The sequence below is a fragment of the Tursiops truncatus genome, chromosome 13 (genome assembly GCF_011762595.2).
Source record: "Tursiops truncatus isolate mTurTru1 chromosome 13, mTurTru1.mat.Y, whole genome shotgun sequence".
Classification (NCBI taxonomy): domain Eukaryota; kingdom Metazoa; phylum Chordata; class Mammalia; order Artiodactyla; family Delphinidae; genus Tursiops; species Tursiops truncatus.
This window is the reverse complement of record NC_047046.1, coordinates 66,944,602-66,966,174: the sequence shown is the minus strand read 5'-3', so window position 1 is coordinate 66,966,174 and position 21,573 is coordinate 66,944,602. Positions and strand designations below refer to the sequence as shown.

The 21,573-nt window shown below is 40.6% G+C and overlaps 1 long non-coding RNA gene across 1 annotated transcript in view; it reads right to left on the bottom strand.

The window, feature by feature from the left end:
- LOC141276268 (uncharacterized) overlaps window positions 1-12,649 on the bottom strand; it is a 55,572-nt gene extending 42,923 nt beyond the window's left edge. The window contains exons 1-2 of the long non-coding RNA XR_012325539.1: window positions 12,596-12,649; window positions 12,325-12,418 (exon numbers count right to left, since the gene is read on the bottom strand). This is a non-coding gene — a long non-coding RNA (uncharacterized lncRNA). The remainder of the gene's footprint in view (window positions 1-12,324; window positions 12,419-12,595) is intronic.
- Window positions 12,650-21,573: the final 8,924 nt, after the last annotated feature.

The following is a 21,573-nucleotide window of genomic DNA, read 5'->3' as shown; positions in this document are numbered from 1 at the left end:
TTCTGACTCTTGGCCTGAAGTGGCAACTATTTTATTCTAACACCTTAAGGGCGGGCGGTAAAAGCAGGAGAGGAAGAAGGTCGCATTATAACATGATCGCTCACTGGCATGGACTTACTTTTAGGTTGATATAAGGGGACCTATTTGGCAAGAAAATTCAGTTCAGACAGGCGGTGGAATATCGATCTCATCTGTGTATACATCCGTTTACTAGGACTTTGTAAATTTTTTACCCTCAGGCTTTGTTTTAAAAACTTGAAATCAGCTAGTTTACCTAGATTTACTTTTCTGTCTTCCTCCCATTTTGTGTGGATATGATCCTGGGCTGTATAAATAGGATGTTTTGTTGTTGTTTGCCAGCTTTTATGAAGGAATGGCATTGCCACCACGATAAAAAATGGTCTCGCCTCTTTCCCAAAGATGGTCTTACCCTCTGTATTTCTATGTTCAAGACCCCTTGCCTGTGTTTCCTGATACATGTCTATCTTCTGAACCTGCAGATTCACATTATTTCGAGACCTGTCTTAGCAAGAGATCCCTTAGATAAGCCCCTCCTTGCTTGGGGTCTAGGCACTACCTAAACAAATGCCATTTTATTTACAATGAAAGGTTCTATCTTTGCTCATGATGAAACCAAGCAGAACCCTGTGGGCCCCCTCCCCCCAAATACAAAGGCACCTCCAGGTCACCTGCCTCTTGTTTGTAGAAAAGCTGAAGTCTCCCAGGCCTCCCTGAGTCACAAAGGAGCAGGCTCAAACAGTTAATAATTAGGACAATAAAGTCACAGAGCCTTTCAGTGTCTTATGCACAGTCCTGAGCTGTTTTATAGATACACCACCAGAAGGAAAAAGCTAACTGCATCGTGATCAGACTGCAGCCATGACATAAGCTGCTCCGTCTTGAGCAGTACTGAACGTATGGCTAGCACACTTCTAAGAACTGGCCTCAAGAGAATGGGATTAACACTACTGCTCATAATAATCTGTACCTTTGTGGGCATCAAAATAATTGTAGCTTGCTCTGCCCATATATACAAGCAGGCAACTAAAACTGTCAGCAAAGAGATGTTACAGACTCATGTCAACATCTTCCGCTCTAAGAATACAGTGCCCTATGTCAGCATGAAGAAGTTACAGAAGATGGACCTTTGCCCGTGATCCCACAGAAATGCAATGAGGTCTGACAGTGGAGATTTGTAAGCAGCTTTTTGCAGGAAAGAGTTCTTTTTAGGAAAGAGCTTTCTGCAGGAGGCTCCTTTTGCCTTGTCATAGCAAAGCTATACTGTAACTAATATTAAACCACGAACCCCTATACTCTACTCATCTCCAGCCCAAGCACAGCTTTCAAACCTTTTGATCGCACAATACTTCGTCTTAACTGTTGGTTCTTTCCTCAGAGAAAAGAAATAGAAATGAAGAATAAGTGATTAACAGATGACCAGATCTTTTGCCCAGCTTCCCCTTCAGTAATCTCACGAACAAACTCTGTGAACAAGACAGCACCTAAAGAAAGATCACAAGGAACTGACAAGTCTGCACACGATGGGAGATGATGATGAATCTGATCTGCTACCTCAATGATTAACTGAGATTACTTCCCCTTCTTCCCTTCAAAAACTTTCATGGCCAAGCAGAATCTCTGGGGTTGGCTCTGGGACAGAAGTATGCCTTCTCCCCAGACTGCCAGCCTTCTGATTAAAGCACCTATTCCATTCCTACCAGAACTTGTCTCTTGAGTACTGACTTTCTGAGTGGTGAGCAGCTGGACCTGAGTTCAGTAACAATGAGATTATCCCTATAAGTAGTGGAAGCCAGTAGTCCTTAACTATAAAGCCATCTGAAACAACTTGATAATATTACAGCAGTTTGAATTTAGACTCCAACATTATATTTGAAATGGGAACATGTGCCTGGGTTTTTCCAATGTCTCAAAAGGATATTTCTGCTCAGGAGGACAGGGAGAAGCCCAAACATAACTATTAACTCTTGACGTGACAGGCAACCTTGCCCTGACCTTGACCATCCCTAGTAAAAGGCAGATGGACACTCAACTGGTCCCCTAGGACAGAGGACCTGAGAGCCATCCTTCAAGAGAGCCAAAGGCAACAGTTGCTCACTTGGCCTGATTTGAAAGCTGATTTTCTATCACTTGTGGAGATCCTTTGACTGACTGTCTATTTCTTCTCTCACGGTCAATAGAAGACCCAGCTTCCCTGAAGAACTTGTAGGTTGTTGGGCTATATCTGCGTGCCCATATTTTGCCATCAGAGTATGCCCAAACCCTGCCTGGAGTGGGGAAAAAAGGTAACTCCTCTTTGACAAAGGATCCTTGCTTCCCCCCCACCCCCTCACTGGATCTCTGGAGGGCAAGAGGTGACAAATTTTGCTAGTACATACACATTTTCTGTGAGGCTGGTTGATTGTGTCAAGTCCCATTCAGATAGTGGGGGTAAAAAACTGCCTATGACTTCATTCTTGGAAATGGAAATGTGATCCTTAATCAGACTAAGAAAGGCTCCTTCAATGCATTAGATGCCCCATGTTAGCTCTTTCTGGCCTAAATTGACCTCTTCTAAGTAACAGCTTATGAGCTGATGAAGAACTTTGTATACCTTCAGCACATACATATGAGGAGTACATACTTCAGGAAATTTCCTAGACAGCTGATTGGCTGAAACTCCCTATCACTATAGGAGAAGGAAGAGATCTTCCCCTCCTGTCTCCTGTAACAATGGTCCCATGAGTTAAAAGATGGGAGTAGTGCTGAATCTGGAGGAATTATTAATCTGCTTATACTGGGGAGAAAGATTTGGACTATACAAACTTTGTGGTGGCCTCTTCCTCTGAGTGGTCTTCCAGATGTTTCATTGGCTATTCCTGGGATGCTGATGTCATGGGATCCCAAGAGGGTATCTATTTCATTATGATGGACCCTAGGGAAGCCAGGCTTACTAAAAGTGTGATTCTAATAACTACAGATCATGACACTACACTACTGGTGCCGTGTGGTAAGTTAGGAAAGGAAGAAAAAAAAGAGCAGTATAGTTAGGAGTTATTTTCCTTGCTTCCATTTTCAATATTTCCTTTCACTATCATTCTTATGCAGTGGATATTGACAAAACATTAAGATCTTTGATCATATGATGTCCATCTGCTCCAGCAACTTACTTCTCACCTGAAGCTCTGATCTCCCGTCAGTGATGGCATAGGCATTTCTGCCCGGAGTCGTTTATAATTAGGGCCCCAGGTGAAAAATTAACAGCAGGAACAGATGGGCCCATAAGAGGCAAAGAGTCTGTTCACATGCAAATTTCATCAGTACCTGAAGACTGAAGAAAACTGTAGAACACAGGAAGGCTCTGCCCCCAAATGAGACTTCTACATGATGTGGAGAGTCTGCTGGTGTCCTATGCCCTTCTTCAGCCCATCAGGGAACACTTTTCTTCCTATTCATAAGGGAGGGCAGGCTTGGGAACAGCACAGCAACCAGGCCATGACAATTTAGAGCTTTTTGGCTGTTAGCACAGGGATCTGGATGGATGTAGCACAGGCTAGACATACAGAAGTGGGGTTGGCTTGTTTGCTTCAGAGGGAAGAGCGGCAGCCCAGGAGCTGTCAATTTCGATTAGCTGCTTTAAAGAACTTTGTGTGACGTAAAATAAAAATAATACAGCCATGTGAATTGGAAGGCAGTAATTGCAGATTCTTCTCAATGGGTGTTTTATGTTACTGGGACCCTGTATTACTGAAATCACTGCATTACTAGTTAAGTGTAAAAAATATATGGCCTTTTATTTCTTAATTTACATGCTAACAGGAAATCTGAGGGAATCAGTTCAGGACTTATAGGAATGGGAAATAAGGAAAAAGAGTTGCATTTAGGTAGGCCCTGAGGTCTTTCTGCATTGGCACAGCCTGTCTGAATTCACCATCTTCTTTCCACCAAACTCCTATGCAAACTATCATCATTTTTTCTCCCTCACATAGGTTTAGCAGATCCTGCCAGCATGTGACTCATACCCATACCTTTTCCTTTATTCCATTTAATATATTCTAATCTCTTATTTTCTTCTATAATAGTTAAACTAGTCTTTATTTTTGTTGTCTCCTTCCTTCAATCTACTCTTACAAAGAACTCCCAGAACTAGTTTCCTAAAAGACAGTTTTGGTTATAGCTTTTCCCTACCCAGATCATACCCGTAGTGCTGAATGAAAGTTCAATTGGAAGTACAATCTCTGGAAAAAGTTTAGAAGTACCTATTGAAGCTGAATAGATGTTTAACTTTTAACTCCATCCCTAGTTAAGTCTATACCCAACAAAGATGCATACATTCATTTGTCAAAGGATACGTACTAGAATGTTCATAACACCACTATTCATAGTTGTCCCAAACCAGGATATGTAAATGTTTATAATCAGTAGAACAGATAAATAAATTGTGGTATAGTCACACAGAAATGAGAACAAACTTTATACACAGCAGTAATGATTATCATAACAAGTACAGTGTTGAGCAAAAAAGATAGGCCAAAAAAGTATCATTTCATTCATATAATTAACGAAGACATGCAAAACTAGCCTATACTGTTAGAAGTCAGCAGAGTGGTTACTCCTATGCTTTATAAGTCAGAAGTTATGGAAAGGAAGGGGCAAGAGGAAAGCTGATGAACTACTGACAGTATTCTGTTCTTTAATGTAGATGTTGGTTACACGCGTTTGTTCAATTTCTGAAAATTTAGAGTTGCACAGTTAAGAAATGTGTACTTTTCTATCTGTGTATTATACTTCAAAAATAATTTAAGGGGTTTCCCTGGTGGCGCAGTGGTTAAGAGTCCACCTGCCGATGCGGACGGGTTCATGCCCCGGTCCAGGAGGATCCCACATGCCACGGAGCGGCTGGGCCCGTGAGCCATGGCCGCTGAGCCCGCACGTTCGGAGCCTGTGCTCCGCAACAGGAGAGGCCACAACAGTGAGAGGCCTGCGTACCGCAAAAAAAGAAAGAAGTTACTGTGAAAACAAAGAGACAGAAAAAAGAAGGAACAGAATAACATTCCTGTAAACAATAAAAGAGTATCATCAAAGCATGCTCAAATGAAGGAAGGTGTAAAACTGTGTTAAAAAAAACTGTAAAAATTAGCTAAAATACATATGAAATTATAAGGAACAATAAAGAACAACATGAATTAGCAAATTCAAAAATGAGGTATAAATTCAAAAATTAAAAATAAAAGAAAATATATTATAGAAGGGATGACTAAACTAGAAGAAAAACAAGAGAATGATCACAATAAATTATGTCTTAAGGGAAACAGAAGGTAAAAGGAAATTTCAGAAATCAAAAAGAGATAATAATCATCTGAGAGAAATGGACAATTATTAAAGTTAAGCAAAGAAGGTCCAACATGTATATAATAGCATTTTCTGAAGAAAACAAATATAAAAGCAAACAAATACTAAAAACTTTAGTTCATGAATAATTTTATGAAAAAAAGACAAACTAATCAAAGAGCACATCCTATATCTAAGACTATCAACTGTCACCAAGACACAGCCTAATAACTTTCCTGGACTTTGAAGAAAAAGAAAAAGAAAATATTTGGTCACATAGGCAAAAAGTTCTTTTGACTTAAAAGGGAAAGAAAACCAAATTACCAGATATTTACACAGATGGTTTATTCCAGAAGAATATTGAGTAGTGTATTTTAGACATACAAGGAAAGAAAATGTGAGACAAGGATTTTATAACAAGCAAAACTGATCTTCAAGTATAAAAGACACAGATCGTTACTAGCATTCAATAATTCAGACAATATTTTCACGATGTCTCCAGAAGACCTTCCTAAGGAATCTATCAGAGAACAAACTTCAGACAATCGAAATTACTAGGGAGACATCAACATAAGGACTGCTAGTATTACATATGTAGCCACTTGTGAAACTAAGACAAGATAAGGGTTAAAAGGGAGAATGGAATGACCATATAATCTGACAACGTAGACACAGTATGACCTTAAAAAAGTAAAAGGAGACTAGGGATAAGATATGCAAAAAAGGTAACTATTTTCATTAATCATAATAAGTGGTGGTATCATTAGTAGTGTTATTCTGAGACTGTGGTGTAGGTAAGGTGGGATAAAGCAAATAAGTAATTATGGAACATTCTAGGTCTACTATCCACTGTGTCCTTGAGAACCAAAATTCTCCAGGTGAAAGAAAACAAATGCAGATGTAACCACCAAGAACTGTGAAGGGTCTGTGATTTTGGCCTACTTGAAAACTACCAAGTGAGCTCATCACAGTTTCATGGATGCTGATGGAACACACAAGACTTTGGTCCAGAGCCAAAAGAATTTCTTATTCATTGCTTTATTAGGCAGAGCAAGAAGCATGAGCATTATGTTTACATCAATTCTCTTTGTCCCCCAAAGCTCACGATGGTGACACAGAGGAGCCTAGGTCTGTGTTGCACGTTCAGCAAATCCGCATCACACCTGAGTAACCTGGAGTTTAGGGACACTGAATCTTTTATAATAGTCTGCAGGAAGGTCTGCTTGTGATGGTTAGTTTTCTGTAGCAACCTGACAAGGAGATAATATACTGTGATTTACTCAAATGCTAATCTTGGTGTTGCTGTGAAGGTATTTTGTAGATATGATTAGCATCTACAACCAAATGACCTTAAGTAAAGGAGATTACACTTGATAATGTGGGTGGGTCTCACTCAATCAGTTGAAGGCCTTAAGAGTGAAAACTGGAGAAGAAATTCTGCCTCAAGATTGCAACAGCAACGCTTGCCTGAATTTCCAGCTTGCTGCTGGCCTGCCAGAGGGGTATTGGACTTGCCAGCCCCTATCATCACATGAGCCATGAGCCAATTCCTTATTATTATTATTTTATTTTATATGTATATATATATATATAGAGAGAGAGAGAGAGAGAGAGATCAATAGGATATATGTGTGTGTGTATATATATATATATATATATATATATATACACACACACACATATGCTATTGATTCTGCTTCTCTGGAGAACCCTGGTTGATACATTAGCCTTTGTCCTGGAGGGAGACATTATCTTTATCTTTCAGGGCTATTCACTATACAAATAACCTTCAGAAGATAGTCTAGAACAAAGATGATCAACATCTCTGCTCTCAAGGTTTTCAGAAACACAAGAGATCCATGAAGATTTATTTCCCAACATCAACAGAGAAATTACGTAAAAGCCTTATGGTCCTGAATTTGAATTTGAAATATCAGTATAAACCTCACAACATGTCATATTTACATACTTCTCCCTACTTCTGTTCATTGAAAGTTTAGAAAAAACATGACCAAACTAGTACCAATAGCAAGTCCAGACTCTGATCCTAAAATTCTTTTTCCATTACAGGAAACTAAAGCTTCTTGGAAAAATGGTTGATTTCTGGTTTGGGCCTAGAATATCTTGACATAACAGAGAACATGAAAAGTATCAAAGGCTACCAGGGTGATGCAAAAAGTACAGGAGCCAATTCAAAGAGACTTCTACGTGGGACAATTTGAGCTTTAATACGGGTAAGAATGACAATGGATTCAAACTCAAGGTAATTGGTTACCTTCTGAAGCTGACAGAGAACTGTCTGATTATCTTTAAAACTGGATGAATAAAAGGAAAGACATGACAGTATCCTGCTTTTCTTAAATGAACTAACGGATGGTACCATTGGATAATCAAGTGATTAGCCATGATTTACATAACTAATCAGTGGCAGAAGGCAGAACTAGGTCCGATTCCTAGTTTCTATTTAGTAAATCTATATTTATATGCTATATTTTAAATATCTAATACACCCCTGACAGTTTTAGTTTTCCTTTATGTCCTGAGTTAAAAGACCTCAAATTCTTTACAGTTCAGAAGTCTTTGCAGTCAGGATAGACTTAAGTTTTGGATGACAGTAAATATCCTCCAGACTCGAATGGCTTAATAACAAAGTATAGTTCTTACTCCTACTATCAATCAGACTTTTCTCAAGGGTGCTTCTCTTTGCAGTTACTTGTGAATAGATGAATAGGAGCAACAACCTTGAACACTGTTAGTTGCTTGTGCCAGAGGAAAAGAATGCTCTAAAGGTTCCCACATATACAATATATAATTAAATGCTTTAGCATGGAAGTACACTCATCACTTAGGCTCATAACCCATTTGACAAAAATGGGTTACACTGCCCCAGTCAACCACAGAGAATCCAAAATGCAATCCTACTATGTGCTCAAAAGGGAGGAAAACTGAACATCATTGGCACACTGCATGAGTGATTCCTGAAATATTTAACTTTCTATTTCTACACTTTTTCAATTCTAGATCCAGAAGCGAAGACCAGAGTTGTTAAAATAACATATATCAAACAGTGCAAACCACAATGGTTTGTGAGCAACCCCTACAGTCAATATGAAAGCTCTCAAACCTTCTCATACACTAGAAGAGAGCCGCAAACTCCCAGAAATTCATCCGATATTAAACACATGAAGATTTGAGGAGAAGGTCTAGGTACACTCCAGTTAACACTGGTCTACTGTTGTCTGTCATCTCTCACTGAGGGAAGCACACATTGTGTTCTCTGTCTGGTTCCTGTAGGCTTTGTGTGTGTGATCCTGGTATCAGAGGACCACTGCTTGTCAGAGAGTACTTTTCTTTCTTGGGACGTGTTTAAAGCATACACGGAGCAAACATGATTCTCTACAAAATACTATATGAAGCGGCTTTCTTCACCAAAGCATTTGCTGACTCCAAAGGGAAGTGAGCTCAGTGGGTCAAAGTTATTTCCCACACCAAGTGGTTAAGAGCCAAGAGGTAGTTGGATATTAAGCATCTATTTTGGATTCCTGGAGTGCATCCCACTGTCCAAGGAGCCATAGCTCACTCTGCTGGCTTAGGTCTCCATCTTTGTAATCACACAAAGAATTTGGACACATCAGCGAAGGAGCCAGGTTTCTCATCAGGACAGCAGGATTCTCCTGTCCCTCTGTCTCCACTCTCCCATGACTATTTCATTCCGTCATTCCCCTTCCTTCTATTTCCTCTTACAACACTTTCTGTAAAATAATAATAACCTGATTACGTTGAGTGGAAAAATGAGGGCACAAAATGGTATGCATGTAAGACAGTGATCATGCAAACAGGTATGTGAGTGATGATTGAAAGAACTTTTTGAATTAAAATGCGTTTCTGTTAATTTTGTAAATTTTCTAAAATCTATAATCATTAATACAAATTTATTTGAAAAATCATGATGTAATTCCAGTATGTGTGCTAGTACCTCTCTGAGGAATATTTCCATCTGAATAGATGTTTTGTTTCGTTTACCTTTCTCCGAACTGTCAGAACAGCATTATCTTGTGAATACTGGCCTCCTCTGCCTCTTTCTAGGGATGATACTGTGTTACCACATGAGAAATGTGTTACTGTATAGAGAAACCTGGAAAGGTTCATTGTCAATTTTTATTCCGAACTTTCTCTCCAACTCCTTCCCCAACCTGTACATAGATTATTAGGGGATGCTTTTCTGGGGGAGGACTTGCTATACACACAGAAGTGATGCTACATACTGAATTCTTCCTCCCTATTCAGAGACTCACAAACAGTTGGAGCTCAGAAAGGTCATAGGGATCATTTCTAGCTCAACCTTTGCCTTTTATATATGAGAAAGGTGTGGTGGACACTGTTGGGTTGGCTAACTCAACGCATAACCACAATCCCTTTCTTCTGCCTGCCTCACCACAGAGACTGGAACAGCTAAGCACTTAATTTCTCAGCCTCCCTTGCAGCTGGGGTATTCCTGTGATTCTATCAAAGTGAAAGCCTGCTGGGAGCTTCTGAGACGGCTTTTCCTTTGGCTGACCTAAGGGACAGAAGCGGAGGGCTGCTTCCCTCCCCTTCTCCTTCCTGCCCTAAATGCAGACCTAGTGCCTGGAGCTACAACTTGTATATTGAGACAATGAGGCGAGGCCAGAAGAACTGCAGAGTCGCGGGCCCTAATGCTATTAAGCTGCTAGAATGACAGCAGAGGCTGCCCACGGTCAGATACCTTGCTACAGGAGAGAATAACCTTCAATTTGATAAAAACTACTGTGGCTCCATTTTTCTGTTTCTTGCGGCCAAAGTATTTCCTTTAGGAAATTGAATTCCAAACAGGTAAAGTGATTTAACTAAGGCCATACCGCTGAGTTATTTGCAGTCCAAGAATGGAGACTCCCAACTTAAGTCTCCCTCCACAGGAGCGCTCCTCAGAGAGAGCATTCTGCTTCAACAACAAGTGAAAATGAGTTAAGTTGATTCATGAGTCCTGTGCCTATCTTGGTTTTTGGTCAGAAAAATGTTGGAGAAGCACTTAAGGAGAAGAAAACATAAGAACGCTTGAGTACGTATCATATAACATAGTCTACACTCTCACTATGGGGAACTAAGAGAAAGATTCTTTTCTTCTCTCTCCCAAAGTTGATACCTATGTTTATTAAAAATGTTCAAAACATTGACTTAAAAATGAAGGAAGTTTGAAATTTGAGTCTAGTCTAAATTCTCTGCCTGTTTTCTAAGTATGAGAGAGTGAGAAAGCAAGCAGTGCTACTCAAACTCACAAGCTCCCTCACTTACTAAGGGAATGGTCTAAGTCCTCTCTATATTAGATGGCCTGGTGTATCAGAATGGTTTGATAAGGCTACTATGGGAACCAAAATTCAGGATGTGAGGAAACACCAACCCTTTCCCCAAACTTATTAGAAACGGAGTGGACTGCCCAAGAAGGATGATGCTGGAGGGCAGGAGAGAGGGTGACATCTGGGTGGAATCTGGACTTTGGCCACTGAATATATGGTATAAAAAAACTGTCTTGTGAGGAAACTGAGATCCAGAGAGGGCATGGGACATAACCAAGACTATAGGAGTTACTCCTGGCAAAGCTAAATGTCAACCATAACTCTGGACTCCCACCATATTGTTCCTTCCATTATGTCATGTTGTCAGGTTGTCTGCAAAATGAGAACAAATAGGTCTTAGAGTGAAGAAAGGCTCGAGGGGCTCTACTATGAACAAAGCATATAAACATATCCATGGATTTTGTGAGTCAGTTTGCTTACTCAGTGGGGTTTTGAGCTATTTTGCAGTTGGACACAGTTGGTAGATCATGAGTTTTTCACTACAATTTAATCAAAGGTTTGAAGATTAGAGAAGAACCTCTATATATCAAATTGAAAAGTTGTGCATTGGGGAGTCTTTCCTTTAACATTTGACGGTGGTTCTGTGATCAGGGCTCACAGAATCAGAGAAACTCTTCCGGTGCAGCACGTGTGCTATGTGAGTGAGGGTGTGTGCTTCACAGCTGCACTTGTCTTTTCTTTTTTTGTCTTCCTTAATGTTTATTTTCATTTTTTAAATATCTTTATTGGAGTATAATTGCTTTAGAATGTTGTGTTAGTTTCTGCTGTACAACAAAGTGAATCAGCTATATGTATACATATATCCCCATATCCCCTCCCTCTTGAGCCTCCCTCCCACCCTCCCTATCCCACCCCTCTAGGTCTTCACAAAGCAATGAGCTGATCTCCCTGTGCTATGCCAGCTGCACTTGTTTTAAAAAATTAAATCCTATGCAGAACTTCCATAGGTAAAATGTGTAAATTGTGTAAATGTATAAAATTAGAGATGTTTCAGCAGGTTTTCCTTGCATGGATGTCCTTAGGGAACTAAGAAACACAGCACTCCACAGATCACTTTGAGAAAAATCCCAACTTATTTTAATTGTTACCTGAGTGTATGTTGTCCCCAACAACTGGACTTCTAGCCCACATCTGATTGACTCCAAGGAAAATGAACTCATTAGTTCACACACATTCCACACAGATGCACTCCACACACATACCACACAGACACATCCTATTTTTACACCAATCTCACTATTCAAAAATTCTCTTACTTCAAATATCCCTCCCTATAACCTCTTTTACTTTCTTCTCTCCCTCATTTCTCTATGTTTCACTATGCACGACGTGGTCCTTGGACAAGCAACACAAGCGTCAGCCTTGGAACGTGTTAGGAATTCAGAATCTTGAGCTCCACCCCCAGGCTTAGAGAATAAGAATTTTCATTTTAAGAGAATTCTCAGGGGATTTATTTGTACAATAAAGCTAAAGAAACACTGCTAAAACACAATAGACTAAAGTTCTTCAAGGAAAATGATGAGTAATAAACTTCAAATGATTGCATTTTAAGCAAATGAGCACCAAATTATGCACTTGTGAAAATAACTAATATTCAGAACACCATTTATGAAGTGCTACTCACTGTGCCAGGAAGACACTGAGTCCCAGAGGAAGTGAGCAGAGCCCCTGACCTCCAAGAACGCCCAGCTTAATGGGAGAGTCAAATGTGTCAACAGCTATAGGCGATAGAGAGATGGAAATAAAGTGTTATGGGATTCCAAATATTGCTTGGATACACGTCACTGTAGAGATGCTACTTGAGATTGGAGTGGAAGCATATGGAAGAACTCTACAAGCAGACAGCTCTGAACCACCGTGAGGGGAAAACATAATGTAGTAGCGAAAGGACCCACCGTGTCTGGAGAGCTGAGGTAGGCAGGTTCTGACAAGGCTCTCAACGATGTCCGCTCCCTAGTATTCTTGCCCCTGTGTAATCCCCCTTCCATGGAGTCTGGGGTGGACCTGGTGACTTTCTCCTCATAAACAGAACATGGAAAAAGTGATAGGATTCAAATTCCATGGCTAAGGTTAAACAGACTGACTGCTGTCTTGCTGGCACTGTCTTACCTCACTTGCTCACTCTGGTGAAGTCAGCTGCCGCGATGTGACATGATCTATGAAGTGGTCCATGTTGCAAGGAGGTGAGAGAGGCTTCCAGCCAGCAGCTCGTGAGCAACTGAGGCCGCAGTCCAACCAAGCCCGAGGAACCGAATACTCAAACAACCACATAGGTCAACCAGGAGGTAGATCCTTCCAAATGAAGTCTCGTCCTGGCTGGGGCCTTGTGAGAGACTCTGAGCCAGCGTCCCCGCCGAAGCCACACCCGTATTCCTGGCTCACAGGAACTAGGAGATAATATATAGTAGGATTGTTTTGAGCTTCTAAATTTGGGGGGCACTATGCTTCCCGGTAATAGATAACTGTAGTAGGCTAAACAGTGGCCCCCTAAGATATGTCTGCATCCTAATCCCCAGAACCTGTGACTGTTACATGGCAAAGACTTTGCTGCATGGGATTAAGTTATGGATCTTGGTGGGGGGCGGGATTCTCTTGGACCATCCAGGTGTGCCCTAAATGGAATCACAAGTGTCTTTACAAGAGGAAATCAGAGAGACATTCGACATACACAGAAGGGAAGACAATGTGACCACTGAGGCAGAGAGAGAAGTGATGTGGCTGTAAGTCAAGGAACGCTGGCAGCCACCAGATTCTAGAAAAGGCAACTAACAGATTCTCACTTCCAGAGGGAGTGTGGCCCTTCTGACACCTTGATTTTTGCCCAGTGATACTGATTTTGGACTTCTGGCCACCAGAACTGTGAATAAATACATTTCTGCTGTTTTAAGTCACCAAATGTGTGGCAATTGGTTACAGCAGCCATAGGAAACCAATGCAATTACTAATACGGGAGCCTTGACAAGTTCAGCGTGGATGGTGTGTAGGACACATGGGAGGACTTTCACAGAGAAAATGGTTCTGAGCAGGCAGTCTGAAGCCAGACTATTAGCACCTCGTAGTGCTAAATAAAGTTTACACAGTTATAGACAGCTAGCTCCAAGGGGTGGGAAAAGAGGAGTTAAGCAGAGGAAGTGTCCTGATTTGATTATTTTAAAGCTCACTCTGGTGGCATTCTGGAGCATGGACAGGACAGGGCAGACTGGAAGTCCTTCAGGGAAGTCAGTGCAGCAGATTGGGTGAGAACAAATAAAAACCTAAGTAAAAGTGCCAGAAGGACTTAATTAACACAAGGTATTTTCCTCAAGAAGACGGTAGAGAGAGAAATAAAGCTAGGATGCAAGGCAGCCATGAGCAGCCAAGGGCACTTGGAACCTCCAAGGATGCCACAAACAGAGCAGCCCACTTCACAGTGATGCCAGGGGTCGGAGCTGCAGACTGCCTTCCTGATGCAAGCAAAGGAGTGAGGCTTGTCTGCAAAGACCAAAAGTGGAAACATTGTGTCTTACACTTGTGGGTCAGCTAAGTCAATGCAATCCTTGTCCTCAAGGGTTTTAAGGAAACAAAAAACACACCAGCACTGCTAGCAAGCCTGTCAGAAGGACGTGGAAACCAGAGTCAGGTAGGCAATTCGGACTTGGAGTAAGACTCAAGGCAGAGCGGAATGGGGTCAAACAGACCTTGCTCAGCCAGTCACTGGTTGTGTGGCCTTGGGCTGCTGACTTAAGTCTTTCTCTGTCTCAGCCACTCAGTTTTTGGTCTCGTAACCTGAGACCAATAACGTTATAGTGTGATTATGAGGATAAATAAGGACAAATGGGATAAAACATTAAAAATAAATTAGCTGATATTCAGATGAACTGCCAGAAGAATATAGAATAGAATAGAATCATAGTATCAGTTCTTTCTCCATCTGAATCTTTTCCTGATTAGCATATTAGCTAGTACAAATCTATGGGTTGCCAAGTAGATATGTACAGTGTTTGATAAGCCACTTATAACAAAGAATGAAGTGTTTAAAAAAGTATTTAGTTACATATATACCTAGTTTTACGAACAAAAATATGTATAAATAGTTGTATGTAAATCATATTTTATAAGATAAATCACAAAATTTAGATTAATATTTAATTGAATATTAAGGATGTTCTTATAAAACATTCATTCTTCGATTTCTCTTTGAAAAAGTAAAATACAACTTATACTTCTAGAAAAGGCTTCTAAAAATACTACTTTCAATTAAGTATGAATGACTAGCATTTGGATAATAGTTCTCTAATTTAGGAATTTAATTATAGGGAGAAGCTTAGGTCATTTTTAAATAAATTATTCCATTCATTGATTCGACAGTTGATTTCAATTACTTGATTTTTTTATATGAAACAGTAGTAACAGCACATATTTGCATATAGTCCTTTCCAATTTATAGCACTCACACAAATCCACAATTCCTAACTGTGTTATGCAACGGAAATTAATATTTTTTTTCTAAATAGCCTTCTAATGGGAGAAATAGGATCAATGAATGAAAATTTCAGGGAAGCAGATATTGGCTCATTTAGGAAAACTACACATTATCAGAAATGCTTCAAATAGAATGGACTGCTTCACATTGTGGGAGAGCACCCTGGGAGAAATCAAGTATCAGCTAAATGATCGTACCCCTTGGAAAAGTTACTGGAAGGACATACCAGTAGACTTTGGTGGTCAACCGCTGCACGGTTGTTTCCTCTATAGCTGAAACACTTTATGATCCAATGTGTATTTCTATAGTGATGAACTATAAATATATACTACTAGTTTGTATACATCACCAGAAATACAACATCCCAGATCTTAGTCTCTCTTTACTGAAGAGAATAGAGAAATTTAAAGGGGGGCGCGGAGGGAGGCAAAAAGAGAAAAAACAAACTCCCTGTTCCTATTATTCCCACCCCATTCCCGGGATTTACCTCCACACATATCCGCATTCACCTATTTCGCTTTCCGAGTGCTGGGCAAATTATAATTACAAACGCAATTTAAAAATTAATTTAAAAATAATAAAGATTTTTATAAGGTGCTAACACATGGAAACTATGCAATAGGAAGATTTACATCTTAAACTGACTTAAATATCAGACTGTTATTATCCTAGTATAGCTCAAACACAATAAAAGAATGAAATGAATGGATACCCCAGGGGACATTGACATTTTCACAGGAGAAAGGATAAGACTTTACTGCCTCCTTTGCTCATTAGCTTCCTCTTGTTGCCTTTTGATTCTGCAGTTAATGGAAGTGTTTCAGTCTCCTAAAGTCTGAGCTGGCCCACTGAGTAGGCCAGGTATGAGGAGAACTGTATCTGACAGGAGTATATAAGGATGGGAGGTCCCAGGCTGCGTTAAACACCAGGAGACATCTTGAGGACACTGTGCTGAAGAGGGAAAACCAAAATTTTCAGTAATCTCTGAGTTCAACTATCTGACACCACCATTTCTGCAGGTCAAAAAGGGTTCAAAGCTGGCAAGTTCATATGGTTCAAATTAGGTAAATGGAAAAGGATTCGCGAATTTGTCTTTACAACTACGGTTGCACAGAAGCTACATAAAATTTATCTAGATAATATGTTTATTTGAGGCGGCTTTAAGAAGGTTGATATAGTTTATGCGATACCCTGAATATTCCCAAACTTCCTGTTGTCGCTACCAGGGATAATCAAGAAAATGCAAGCAAAGATCAGATGCTCTGAAGTATTAAAACTGGAGATGCAAAGGCGACACTGGAAACATTTGAATTCTTAGTAACAGAGTAAGAAATATGAAGCAAGTTCTAAGTAGGTGAAGTGTGGTGTCAGGAACTGAGGCTTTAAGAAATTTTTCAGACTTTCTGCTAGGAATGACACATTTATCAGCATCCTAGTGTCCTCCATGAGCTATAAACCTTCCGTGGTAGACTAACTGCATTAACAGCCACAATGAAAGGCCTCCTTGTATCCACACCTTTTGTCTTGAAACTTGGTTGCCCTTACCTTCTCTGAGTTTGGACTGGCTGAAATCATAATATGGTCCTACACTCTTTTGGTCTCTCTTTTGCACAACTTAGAATCCTGCTACTTCTATGAGAACATGGTGCACTAGGCTTGCTGGAGGATGAATGACAACATGGAGCAGAGCTTCATGTCCCAGCCAAAATGCCAGCTGATCACAGATGCATGAGAAAACCTATCTAAGAAAAATCAAGCCTGGCCAAGAGTTACGCAAACTTCTAATGCTTTTGGAATTGGTCCCATAGTCATAGCTGGTATTTTTTTACCACCTTCTTCTACTACTCATTCTTTATTCCCATTGCTTTAAGCAAGCACCTTAGTTGGCTGTGGTTCCTTGTCTGTTAAAGTGACCCAAATATTTACTCCTGAAGAGTCTACACCACTAGCAATCCTGACTGTATCAGGTTGTTTCGTTTTCTATCGCCTTTAATCATAAGTCATGAGAGCATTTAGAGACACCCCAGAGGAACCATTTGTATTCCAAACAGAGTCTTTCTTACCCCAACTGTGAAGTAGCAACTCAATTTTCCCTGGATAATTAGAATCAATTATCCCAGCCAGTACAAGTAACTCTGTTCTTTGCCTATTGATTACTGGTATGAAGAGCCCCAAGTGTCCAGAAGACAGCCTCAACTTTCAGCTTAATTATTTGATTAAGCTATTGTTGTATCTTTTGGTAAAAGCATTCTTCAGTTGGGAAGTCCCTTCTAGGCCAGCAGAGCCCAAAGTTTCAGAGAGGGGAAGCAAAAGTGTTGCTATTTTAGCCCTGGGGGTCATAGGAAGATGATTCACTTCCATGGAAATTCCTTTATAATCAAATCCATGAATCCTGTCTATAGGAGTAATAGCACCACATACTGGTCAATGATTTAGAGTATGTAACATATTTCATGACACTTCTTAGCCGTGCTAGGTGTTGCTGCCCCAGCTAACACCATTTCTGAGACTTCAAAAGCCATTCCACCAATTTATAAGACCATCTGCTTCAGGGTTATGGGGAACAGAGTAAGACCAGCGAATTCTATGAGCTTGGGCACACTGCCATACTTCACTGGCTTTTAAATGAATGCCTTAGTCAGAATCAATGGTGTGGAAACACCATGACAGTGAATAAAGGTATTGCATAAGTTCAGGGATGTTGGTTTTGGCAGAAGCATGATGAGCAAAGAAGGGAAATTCATATCCAGAGCATCTATTCCAACAACAGCAAAGTGCCACCCCTTCCATGATGGCAGTAGTCCTACATAGTCAAGTTTCCACTGGGTGGCTGGTTTATCCACTCAGAGAATGCTACTCTAACTGGGGCCCAGTGTTGTATTTGTTATTGGAAGACTGGATACTTACCAGTGAATTCAGCCAATTCGCCTTTGTAAGTGGAAAAGCCATGCTGCTGATCCAATGCATGACCATCCCTACTATCATGGCCACTTTTTTCATGAGCCTGTGGGAAGAATGGGATACCAGGCAAATAGGCAGACTAATGTCCACAGGATAAGCCATGCTACCCACTTGATTATGAGGCTCCTCCTTGCTCTTTGGTGAGCATTTGCATTGGAAACAAGTTTATATACATTCTCTGCCCATTTAGTGAGGTCTACCCACATACCTCTTCCCCAGACTTTCTTGTCACCAATTTTCCTCTAGAACCACTTCTAGTTCAAAATTCTGTATCAGTAAAGATTCAGTCAGACCAGCAAAAACTGTAGTAGTTGAAAAGGAGAATGGAAGAAGGAAGGGAAATTTCAGCGATTTTACCTTGAGCAATTGTGAAAGCTGGTTATACACTCTGTGAGAGGCTGCTGCTTGCATACCTAGTGCTGATGTCCAAAGAGCAGTGTGAAAGGAATATCAAAATGGAGTCAGTATGGCTAAGAGAGCTCTCTCAAATGGAGCCAGGAGGCCACCGAGGAACTGGGACTTAATGCACGTCTCACCCTAGATGTAGTCTGAACTTCTGACCACTTATTGTCTTAACAATGGCAATCCAGAACACCTGCACAATCTTCCAAAAAACTCAAGATCCTTATCGAATCCTAACCCTAAATAACTCGGGACAGCCTAACCCTTAAGGACAAATATTTCCTTTTTGTGATGGAGCCAATCGTAATTCTTGCAAGACAACCTTAACAACCTTGTGGCTTTTGCCTTTATAAGCCTGTAACTTTTTCTCTTCCCTGGAACACTCTTTCAGTTTCACCCAAAACTGTGTCTCCCAAACTGCAATTCCTAATACCCCAAAGAAAGCTCTTTGTTCTTTGCAACCTTGATAGTAATTACTGTTCAAGAGCAGGCACCTGGGAAAAGAAAGTGACCACAAAGCCGAGGAAGCAAAGACACACTGGAACCTGTGAGGGTGAGCAGTGAGGACTGACTGGAACTCCCATCAGTTGCTCATCCCTGGAAGGCTCCAACTTAGATGATAGGGGTGTCCCTGCAGGAAGACCTGACATGCATCTCACTGGAGGAGGAGATCCAGTGTGGCTGAGGGAGCTGCAGCCCAGGCAGCAAGGTGACCCAGGAGATAAGCTGTGGGTGTGCTGTTACTGTACTGCACACTCCACACCCACCTGCCCAGCACACAAACATGAAGCCGTCACCTCCACCTGCCCCCCTGCAGCAAAACATCTCTAGTGGCCCACACTGACCTAGAATGACACAACAAAGGGAACTCTGGGAAACACAGTTCAAGCTTACCTAAGTGGACACACTACAAATTCACCACCACAGACCCTGTTGTTATTGTTTTTCTGTTTTATTTGTCTCACAGCAGTTGCTAACTGAGGCAGGGTCTTAAAGTACTGGTCCTTGCTTGGGTCTCAAGGGGCAATAAATAAGGCGATTCCAGCAATAGCATGAATGATTTCTCTCTGGGAACTGGAAACAAAGGACTGAGGTTGTTAAATGAAAGGCAATGTTTTTTAGTTCCTAAAGATGATTTTAAAATTTTAAAATAATATGATCATTCTGAGTAAAAAATTAAGAAATTAGATACTAGTAAGTCAAAATCCATGTAATAGCTTACTTTCAATAACTTTTTTATTTTCATGTGTGTTTTCTCCAAAATTTGTTCTCTCCTGTTGTCTCTCTGAAAATGATTTACTTTCTGCATCTGCCTGAAACCCTAAATAACACCAAATCCAAATAAATGCGATGATTTTCCTTTCTTTGAGTTCGTATAAGGCTCATTCTTTTTTCTCTCCCCCCATCCCCTTCCTTTCTCCTGACTGCAGGTGCATGTAAGTTAATTTTCCCTGCCCCTTAGTTCATGGTATATTACCATTTTTTTTTTTATCTCAGACCCTCTTTTTATCTTTCTTAGTATTTTAATATTTGGGTTTGCTTTGTCACGTATCTCCAAGCTTATCTCTCCTTACCCTGCCCTAGTCTCCTAAGCGGGTAGAAAAAAGGGAAAGGATTAATCCCTGAATTGGGATGAGGTTGAGTAAAAGCAAAGATTGTATGAAGACAGCACTCCCACCAGCATTTAGCATCAGGTGGGTGAGTTACACCTGAGCACATACCTGAGGGCCTTTTGATGATTTTTTTAATTTTATGACTTTTGAAGTTCCCAAATTAAAAAAAAAAGACATATCCTCAAATTCTTTTAACCTTGAAACATTAAACTTTTACATAAATAAGACATTTTAGACATTTTCAAGTACATTTTCTTCCTTTCTCTTTCCTGGAAGAAAAGTGATGAAAGAGCCTTAAAAAAAAAAAAAAGAAAGAAAGAAGACTGTTTGGTTGGGACGTTTTTAGCCCTAAAGGATATTACAACGACTCCTAACTAGCAGGGTCAATTTTATGACTGTTACATTACACAGGTGAATACATACATAAAGCGAGGAAAGGCTTTTCTCACCCAAATCTCTCAATCATTAAGTACAAATTCTGGCACCCTGAAACGGAAATAATTTGTTTGAAGGGGAACCGGAAGGGAGTCAAAAAGAATGGTAATTTTGGAAAATGATCTTATTTGACGGTGTGTGAAAAGACTTTCCCTGTGTTTACTTGCTTCCGAATTTAATCCACACTGGCAGTCCTTGAAGACAATAGATGGTTCTCACCGGAAACAGCTGCTATCTCTCAGGCTATGTTTATTTGCATATCAGACCCATGGTGAGTCCTATAATTCTCACCAGTAGTTAGTGGTGAGATAGGGAGCAGCCAGCAGACACAGGATGTGGTGGGTCCCATTGGGCACTGCCCAGATCCCCATTCAGGACTGAGGCTCATGGCTCCAGCTGCAGTTGCTAGCTGACAGTTCTCAGTTGGGTTCCTCTATGGCATGTGACTTCAGCCCAGCAAATCCATCTCACCCATGGTCACAGCTCCTCCCAGAGGACAACTCTCATCCGATGCCTGGTACATGATAGGTGAAGTGATGAGGGACATTTCTCCTTTACAGCACAGACAACAAACGCACAGTTCCCTCAGGGCCTATGAGATCACCTGAAGCATGAGCTTATGGGAAATTTCTTGTAGTCATTGTTTTTTCCATAAGCATGCAGGTTTTGCATTTGACACTAACATATGTCCATTTTATGTGAAAATATTTTAAACTGTTTGTTACGTAACTTAATATTTCCCTTAAATTTTCAACTAAAATGAACATCCATGAATATTCATTCTGTGGCTTTATGGTCCCAACTAAACAACAAGAGTAGGATCCCCATATTGAGAAGTGCAGACCTGTGCTGAGGCCCCACGGTAACTGGGGCAGGTGGAAAAGGTTAATTGGGAGCTCGGTTCTACTAGTGACAAGTGACATGGCTATTTCGCATCCTTCAAGGCTTGCATCAGCCATGCTTTCAAGAAGCACAATATACATTATGACACAGGAAAGAT